Source organism: Rhipicephalus sanguineus, chromosome 2 (assembly GCF_013339695.2).
Source record: "Rhipicephalus sanguineus isolate Rsan-2018 chromosome 2, BIME_Rsan_1.4, whole genome shotgun sequence".
In the NCBI taxonomy this organism is placed as follows: domain Eukaryota; kingdom Metazoa; phylum Arthropoda; class Arachnida; order Ixodida; family Ixodidae; genus Rhipicephalus; species Rhipicephalus sanguineus.
In genome coordinates, this window is record NC_051177.1 from 180,289,473 (window position 1) to 180,298,207 (window position 8,735).

Here is an 8,735-nt window from a genome sequence, read left to right on the forward strand (position 1 = left end):
GCTTTCGATAGCCGAGTCGCCATGTTGCAATTAGATTTAGCAAAGGCCTTCGATAAAGTGTCACACGAAGTGCTGTTTTTAATACTTAATCATGTTAACGTTGGTGACGTTATTAAGCAAGGTGTCCAAATGGCATATCAGGACTGTACGATACAGGTTATAATTATGAAAACCCTGAGTGGAAGAATCCCTGTCCAATGAAGTGTCCGGCAAGGGTGCCCACTAAGCCCTCTACTCTTTGCATTATACCTCGAGCCCTTTTGCTTGGCTGTGATCAATAACGAAAATGTTAGAGGGTTCAGACTGCAAATGACCGAATTGAAGGTATTAGCCTACGCGGACGACATAGCTGTATTCTGTGATGATCGAGAAAGCGTCCAGGAAGTGGTTCGAGTCGCAAAACATATTGCAAGCAGTCAGGATCAGAGATAAACCGGGACAAAAGCACCGGTATATGGCATGGCAACTGGGACGTAACGCCACAACACTTCTCATCAGCACGGTGGACGACGACACCTGTGAAGTATCTGGGAGTGCCGCTGCAGCACTATAAAGATAGCACAGATTATTGGCTAGAAGAAACTGATAAAATGAGGAAAAAACGGGTGGCTGGATCGGCCGAGGCTTGTCAATATTCGGCCGCGCGAGTGCTTGCAATTTGTTTTTAGTTGCCAGAGTATGGTTTTTAGTTGTCAAAGATACATATTGTTTTTGCTGTATTTATATGGGGATCAAGTTTTGAACGTTTGAGTCGTACTAATTTGTTTCGATCAATTCGCAGTGGTGGACTGGGGCTTGCTCACGTCTATATCAGGCAGCTTGTGTCACGTTTTCTTTTTTTACTAGATCAAAGGGATGATTTCTTACGCACAGTCATACAGGTACGGCTGGCAAGTGCTCTGCCAGAATTCGTCATTACTTGCTGTGATTACGGTGGGAAGAGTGCGACTGGATACATGCGTGAAGTTGTTATGTCGTTTCGTGTATTACACGCAAGGTTTTCTTTGGACTATTTGTCTACAATTACCAGGAAAAAATTGTATAAAGACTTACTTGATGCACTGTTACCAGTACCAGTATACAGAGTTGTTAACATAGGAGGTCCAGGAAATGACGTGCTGAAGCGTGTTAAAAGGATGCCCGTTTCATCTACCGTTAAATCGTTCTTCTTTAAATTACATACCAATACCCTAGCAGTTAAAACATTATATATACATGGTTAGAGCAGGAAGGTATTGAGGTACCATGGACTGTTGACTGCTTGCTGTGTAAAAAGCCGGAGACGATTGACCACGCTTTCATAGATTGCTGGGACATTCTACAACGAACTCTTAAAAAAGATCTACCAATTACACCCATAGGCATACGGTTTCTGCCCACGGATACATATGATGGAACACCCTATGACATGTTCATGCTCCTGAGCCTTCATAGTCTGGGGAAAACAAGAATGGCAGTACGCCATGGCGACGTCAAGGCTTCCACGGTACGGGAAAATTTCATTGAAAGTATTGCAGATGTTACAGAGGTATATCGAGTACAAGCCGAGCCCCCCGAGTGGGTGGCTATCCTAGATGACCTTGTAAGCTTCAAACCATTTTAAGGTGACCATGTCATTTTAGTATGACTACAGTGTGTTATATATGCATGTGTTTTATTGGTGTGTTGTCGTAGTAGGCAATAAAGAAAAAAAATATCCTTAGTATATCCTTAGTATATCGAACCCCGGTCTCACGCGGGAGACCGGGGTTCGATTCCCCGACAGGGAGCGTTGTACTTTTTTTTCTTTCGCACACATTTATTTTTTTTATATTACGCTACCGGATTCCTTCTCTCCTTCCCCTTGTTTGAAGCCAGGGACGTTCCTTGCGGTATATTGCGCAATCGGTAGCAAGATGTCAGTCTGTGTGCTCGATAAAGCATCTCCTCGTTAGTATAGTGGCCAATATCCCCGCCTGTCACGCGGGAGACCAGGGTTCGCTTCCCCGACGGGGAGCGTTGTACTTTTTTTTTCTTTCGCACACATTTATTTTTTTTTATATTACGCTACCGGATTCCTTCTCTCCTTCCCCTTGTTTGAAGCCAGGGACGTTCCTTGCGGTATATTGCGCAATCGGTAGCAAGATGTCAGTGTGTGCTCGATAAAGCATCTCCTCGTTAGTATAGTGGCCAGTATCCCCGCCTGTCACGCGGGAGACCGGGGTTCGATTCCCCGACGGGGAGCGTTGTACTTTTTTTTCTTTCGCACACATTTATTTTTTTTATCTTACGCTACCGGATTCCTTCTCTCCTTCCCGTTGTTTGAAGCCAGGGACGTTCCTTGCGGTATATTGCGCAATCGGTAGCAAGATGTCAGTGTGTGCTCGATAAAGCATCTCCTCGTTAGTATAGTGGCCAGTATCCCCGCCTGTCACGCGGGAGACCGGGGTTCGATGCCTCGACGGGGAGCGTTGTACTTTTTTTTCTTTAGCACACATTTATTTTTTTATCTTACGCTACCGGATTCCTTCTCTCCTACCCCTTGTTTGAAGCCAGGGACGTTCTTTATAGTATATTACGCTATCGGTAGCAAGATGTCAGTCTGTGTGCCCGACTAAGCATCTCCTCGTTAGTATTGGCCTCGAGGAGTTACGGAGTCGCCCTCTATCGGACGCGCCTCGATTGCGTGCTAGGCAGGATACCGCCGGCGCGCTCCCCATAAGTTTTGCTGTCGGCGCTCTACAAAAACACCTCGCGGAAGCCCTCCAGGGCATTTCTGTAAGTACTTTCCAAATGAACTGTGTTCTTTACTGTCGAAATAACCATTTTCGACGAACTGAAAGCACAAGGTAGTCTACAGTCGCTGTCTCTTTGCAGAAAACCGAGCACCCGCTTCACGTTGTCACCGCGTTGGATACCACTGAACCGGCTTCTTGCGTGAAAGGTAGTCACTAGCTGAGTGCAAACTATGTGAAATATCTCGTTAGAGTAGACTGCCTGTATAACCAAACGGAGCATAACAGAAAGAAGCCTCAAGCCAGCGATCGCACGGGTTCGCGACGACTGACGGTGCCTCTGCATGCATGAGCGTCTGCATGTATGTTCGTACTGATGGTTTCGCTTTTGCTACGAGCGCGTTTTGGCACCGCGCTGTGAACTTTAGGCCGCAAAATATGAGAATTTGTGAGTAAACAAATAACTTCTGTTGCGCGGACGCTATCAGAGCAGTTCAAAAACAATTTCCTTACAACTGCGGCTTCGGTGCGCATGGCAACTTTGTGATCTCCCGTCCCGACGATTCAGTGTTCTTTTTTTTCTTTTTCGGTCTAAATTCGGGTACGTTTCAATGTTCATTTGACAAGTTGTCTCGCACTGCGTATTGATCGGTCTTCTTAGCGGGAAAATGCCGCTGCTTCTGTTTCTGTATTCAGCGCATTCGTTTCGTTTGGTGCTCACACAGAACGTGAGCAAATGCGACGCCTTTTTTTAATGCTCCTTAATTATCGTTCCGTTTGCATTCCAGTGAACTTGCCGCTCTCTGTCATCAACAAATTCACAGACCAAAGCTTCACCACTTCGAGATTGCTGGTGGAAGAAGAACCAGTCTACGAGACCGAGCATGTAGTAGCATGCGACGCCTAGGAAAAGAAAGAAAGGCTTGTTCTGCAAACGTCGGCTGTGAACTAGGACCCACATGAACTTGAAATAGCGGTGAATAAAATAGATAGAATTGCAGCAACCAGCAGCCGCAAAACAGGATAGTGAATATTTGAGGAGGACCCCAGCAATTTTGGCAGCAGTGTCGTGTCTAACGCCACCAGGGTAGCATCTTTCCCACGTAAATAAATGATGCTCCAAGAAAATACATGGGGTTGGCCGATCATCGGTGGGCCGATCACGGAGGCAATGCAAAATTTATGTAGCTTATGAAGCAATGCATGCCTCATCAAATGGGAAGGTTGCCCGTCGGCGTCCCGCGTCCGCGGCGTCAACACAAGTGATGCAAAAAATAATCGTCACGTGATGGTGTCACCATATGACGTCATCATGACGTCAAAGATCGCCAACATATGTAGCGTGATTATGACGTCACATGACGTATTCATACGTCATGGTCGCTTTGCATTGCCTCCGTGATCGGTCACGGAGGCCGTGCGTCAACACAAGTGATGCAAAAAATAATCGTCACGTGATGGTGTCACCATATGACGTCATCATGACGTCAAAGATCGCCAACATATGTAGCGTGATTATGACGTCACATGACGTATTCATACGTCATGGTCGCTTTGCATTGCCTCCGTGATCGGTCACGGAGGCCGTGCGAAACCGCGTTAGGTGCAGAACGCTTTTGGAGGGGGGCGCGGGAGAATCAGTACATCCACTGACAAGAAGAGGATGGCTTTCGCCTTCTAGTCATCTTTAACGAATGCATAAGGGACCCTGTGCGTTTTTTAATTTAACGTATCTAAACAATGACTTGCGCATCTGCAGCCGATTTTGTGGACGCTTAGCACGAGGCCGACGATCAAGAGGTCGCATCGGAGGGTTCTGAGATGGCATCGCACGTGGTAAAAGGTAGCGCTTTTACCATCCTGTGGCAGATAAGCATCATTTACCGGCGGGAAGCGCGCGCGAGCCATCGTCTCAGTGCGCGCTGTCTGCTACTCACCGCACATCGCAGGCCCGACGCAGTAACGAAAATCTTCGTCGCGGAAGTGCTTGTTGCACACAAGACTCGTAGCGGATGGCTATACTTGCCGGTTCTTAGCTTTACAACCCATGCTTCACGCTGTTTCTTTTCCCGCGGTTACCAGTGCAGGCTTACACTGGGCTCCTTTGCGTAAGCGCGGCACTGCGGCACCGAGCGGTATAGAGCCCCATGTTCGTCGCCTTCGGAGGCAGCCACTCTATTACAATGGTTTCAATTGAGCAGAAAATGAGAGAAAACTTCCGAATTTTCACGGACCAGAGCGCATGTGGGACTTGAAACTCGTTTTCAAAGCACGCGGCAGTGCGCCACAAGCAGCCGACGTGGCCGCTGAGACCACGTGATCCTGCCAAGCACGTCACGCCGACGGTGGCGCCGGCGTTTCCAGTGGTGGGCCTCGAGGCCAATAGTGGCCAGTATCCCCGCCTGTCACGCGGGAGACCGGGGTTCGATTTCCCGACGGGGAGCGTTGTACTTTTTTTTCTTTGGCACACATTTATTTTTTTATATTACGCTACCGGATTCCTACTCTCCTTCCCCTTGTTTGAAGCCAGGGACGTTCCTTGCGGTATATTGCGCAATCGGTAGCAAGATGTCCGTCTGTGTGCCCGATAAAGCATCTCCTCGTTAGTATAGTGGCCAGTATCCCCGCCTGTCACGCGGGAGACCGGGGTTCGATTCCCCGACGGGGAGCGTTGTGCTTTTTTCTTTTCGCACTGATTTATTTTTTTACGTTACCGTATTTCTTCTCTCACTTCCCCATCTTGAACACTGATCACAATATATTCATGAAGGCCAGGAGAATACAGAGCGTCATCGAAAAGCCTGTAAAGACATACGTATCAGACATGTGGCTTATAGGATCGTAGCATTACGTACAAACATAGATATAGTAATAAGCGTTCTGGAGATTTCTGGCGTTTTCGAGGATGGAGTAGGAATGATGCAGCTAGATTTACAAAAAGCGTTCGACCGTGTCTCGCATGAGGCGTTCAGTATGTGAAAGCGTTCAGTGTGTAGAATTTGGTGACTGAGCAACGTTGCTTGTTGGGCGAGTTGGAACGAGTCAGTCATAACGTAGTTCAGCGCAAAAAACAGGCAACAGACGAGCGAGAGGACAAGGACACAGCGCATTCTTCCAACTAAAGTTTATTGGATTGCGACGCATGTATATATACACACAGGGAAAGCAAGAAAAGATAAAAGAAAAAAACAGGAAGTAAAAACCTCGTCTGTTGCCTGTTTTTTGCGCTGAACTACGTTATGACCAAATTTGGTGACGTAGTTTTGAATGGTCCGAAGAAGGCATACTTGCAGTGCGTATATCATTCAATAGTCCGATCAGTAATGAAATCTTAATAACTCGGTCCTAAGGAACGAGGATGTCCGGCCTCAGCTGTGTTATTCGCCATCTACCTAGGACCTTTTTGCTTATCACGCATTAATAACCGAAGTGTACATGGCTTTCGGTTACAGAACACGGAGGTAAAACTACTTGCGTACGCCGATGATGTTGCGGTTCTCTGCCAAGATAAACCAGATATGTGCCAAGATATGTGAAGTTGTTCACATGGCAAATAAATTTTGTGATGCGACGGCAAAAAGAGTAAAAGAAATTGAGATGGCTCAACTGGCTGAGCGTTCTCATGCAGACAAAGGATATTATAGACAATGACGCCGAGAGGCGCAGCTTGTTCACACTGCCAAAATAGAAAACCTGTAAAGTGGAAATACGGCGACAGCAGCAACGCCAATACAGGCTGCGAAAGCGGGACAGTTTAAAAGCGGAGAATGCGTCCAAAAACCAGCAGGCCGTGGTCACCGTCTGCAGTCGATCTCGCCGGAGGAATGATTGGACAAGCGCCTATAACAGAAACGCGAACACAGCTTCGCTCGTAATCCCTCTACATACGAATGTTCCGGCCCCACATTTTCTAACACGAAAGTGCTTTATGCCGGCCTCCACCAAGATATGAGTGACGTACTTCCATCACAGAAATGACGTGACAAAAATGCGCACGATCAGATGGCAAAGAAAAAAATTGGCTGCGTATCTGTGTGCTTCGCTGTGAATGTCGACGAAAGATGATAGTCTTCTGCCGGCCGTACTACATGAGTCCTTCTCCTCTATGCTGAATCGCCGCATCTGGCTCATAGCTTCGCATTTTCAGCACAGCCTAAGAAACACTAGCACTTTGAACGCAGCCTCACTAGGGTCTTTATAATGACGTATCTCTGTATTTTCTAGTAAAGGAACACACTACCTAATACTCACATATTGATGTTGCGACTCAGATATGCGTAATATTTGCTTTTTGATCGACAATGTTCACAAGTACGAACGCAGCTACCAGTTAAAGATTGCTGGGCATTCAGCAAGTGCTCAAACTTTGGCCGGGTGGCTGAATCATGACAGGCAGACAGATAGACAGGCCAAAATTTCTGCTTTCAAGTATCCCAAGAAAGGCTATCGTCTTTAAAAAGGTTCCGTCACCTGGAGTCGAACCCACGGCCTCTCGACCCGCGACAGCAGATGCCGGGCACGCTATCCACTGCGCCACAGTCACACAGTCCGAGTGCATTACAAACGCGCCTTTCATGTCTCACACTTACACCTCGCGGCACTCTTGGTCGGCGGGGTGGTGTCGGCGTCTAGGAGTGGCACAGTGAATTAATGCATCATGAGCGTGGCCTCCGCGATTAACTCCTGCAACGCGTTGTTGCCATGCGTCTGTCCCATTCGGCGCGTTTCCAATATGAGAAGTCTAATTTTGTGAAAGCCTTAACACACCGCGATGTGGCGACCTTATCCTCGGCCTCAATCATAGCATCCATCCATATTAAAAATAGCTCTGTGACGCGCGCCTGCCTTGGCCTGCCTAACACTGCGTTCCCCGCTTACACTCGCTCCGAGAAAAGTCGCGGGCGGGCTAGAAAGGAGACACGACGCGCGTTGTGTTTCCCTCTAGTCCAGCCGCGGTGTTCTATTTACTCTTTAACATGACGCGAAATTGTGACCTTAGTCGACGCTCTTCTGGCTGTCTCACCGTTTCCTCTGATTACGCTCTCACACTTAACTACTACAGCTACCATAAAGGTTTGTCTAATCGGTGATCATGGACGTTATTCGTCGGGATGGAGATGTGCCACCAAGAGTCAACTTGGGTGCATCCACGTTAAACCGTTCCGTAGCTGCCAAACACCAATAGACATTAAGCAAGCTCTCTTACATCAATGTACAGTAAACATTGAACTACTTCTGTAAAGACACGTTTTTCTTGTTATAACGATTCCTATGACGGAGGGAGCAACCACGTGCTTTCTTTATATCAACAAACGACTCACTCACGGAGAAATATCTCATTGTGTCCGTTTCACACTTTTGTAGCATAAATGCATACATCTTCGATGGAAACATACATTAGCGCAAGTGAGAAGTCAGGGGGGCAGCAAACCAGCGAGACACGATGCTCTTGCTCGCGAGCAAAAATTCGCTATATCTTTGCCAAATGCTGAGGAGAGCCCAGTGCAAAGCGTGCTCCTTCACGACACACTAAATTGCTTTGACGTTCTTAGTCACCTCCCTCCCTCCCCTCCCCGATTTCTGCACGTCACACGGTGTAGCACTACACCTTGCTTGGGCAACCTTTGACCAAGTGACGATGTCGTCTGATCACACCATGAGTCACTTCGTGACAGTAAATCATTTATAAAGTGGTGATGGCGTCCTCACATGAAGCCATCACTTGGTCACGGGACTTGGTAGCAATCGTGTTTACGCCGACGCCGGACTTTTAGACTCACGAGACATGCAAGGCTTTCGTCTGTATATGATGAACGGGAGTGAAACGGCATAAATCGGCGCACCCCTAAGCCAGCAGTTCGAACCCTCAGCGCCATTTTGCGAACCCTCGTTGCTTATATAGCTGTGTGATCACTACTCAACTTGCCCAAAAATGTCTACTTCACGCAGCGGTGGACCAGGCATCGCAGCAACCAGCATGGTTTGGTCCAACACGTACAAGGTTGAGCCCGCTGGCCGCAG

General features: G+C 47.6%; 2 non-coding genes across 2 annotated transcripts; both read left to right on the plus strand.

Annotated features, from left to right (window-relative positions):
- The first annotated feature begins 2,151 nt into the window (after window positions 1–2,151).
- On the plus strand, window positions 2,152–2,223 carry Trnad-guc (transfer RNA aspartic acid (anticodon GUC)). Its single transcript has one exon. It is a non-coding gene; the product is annotated as a tRNA-Asp (tRNA).
- Window positions 2,224–5,311: 3,088 nt separating this feature from the next.
- On the plus strand, window positions 5,312–5,383 carry Trnad-guc (transfer RNA aspartic acid (anticodon GUC)). Its single transcript has one exon. It is a non-coding gene; the product is annotated as a tRNA-Asp (tRNA).
- Window positions 5,384–8,735: the final 3,352 nt, after the last annotated feature.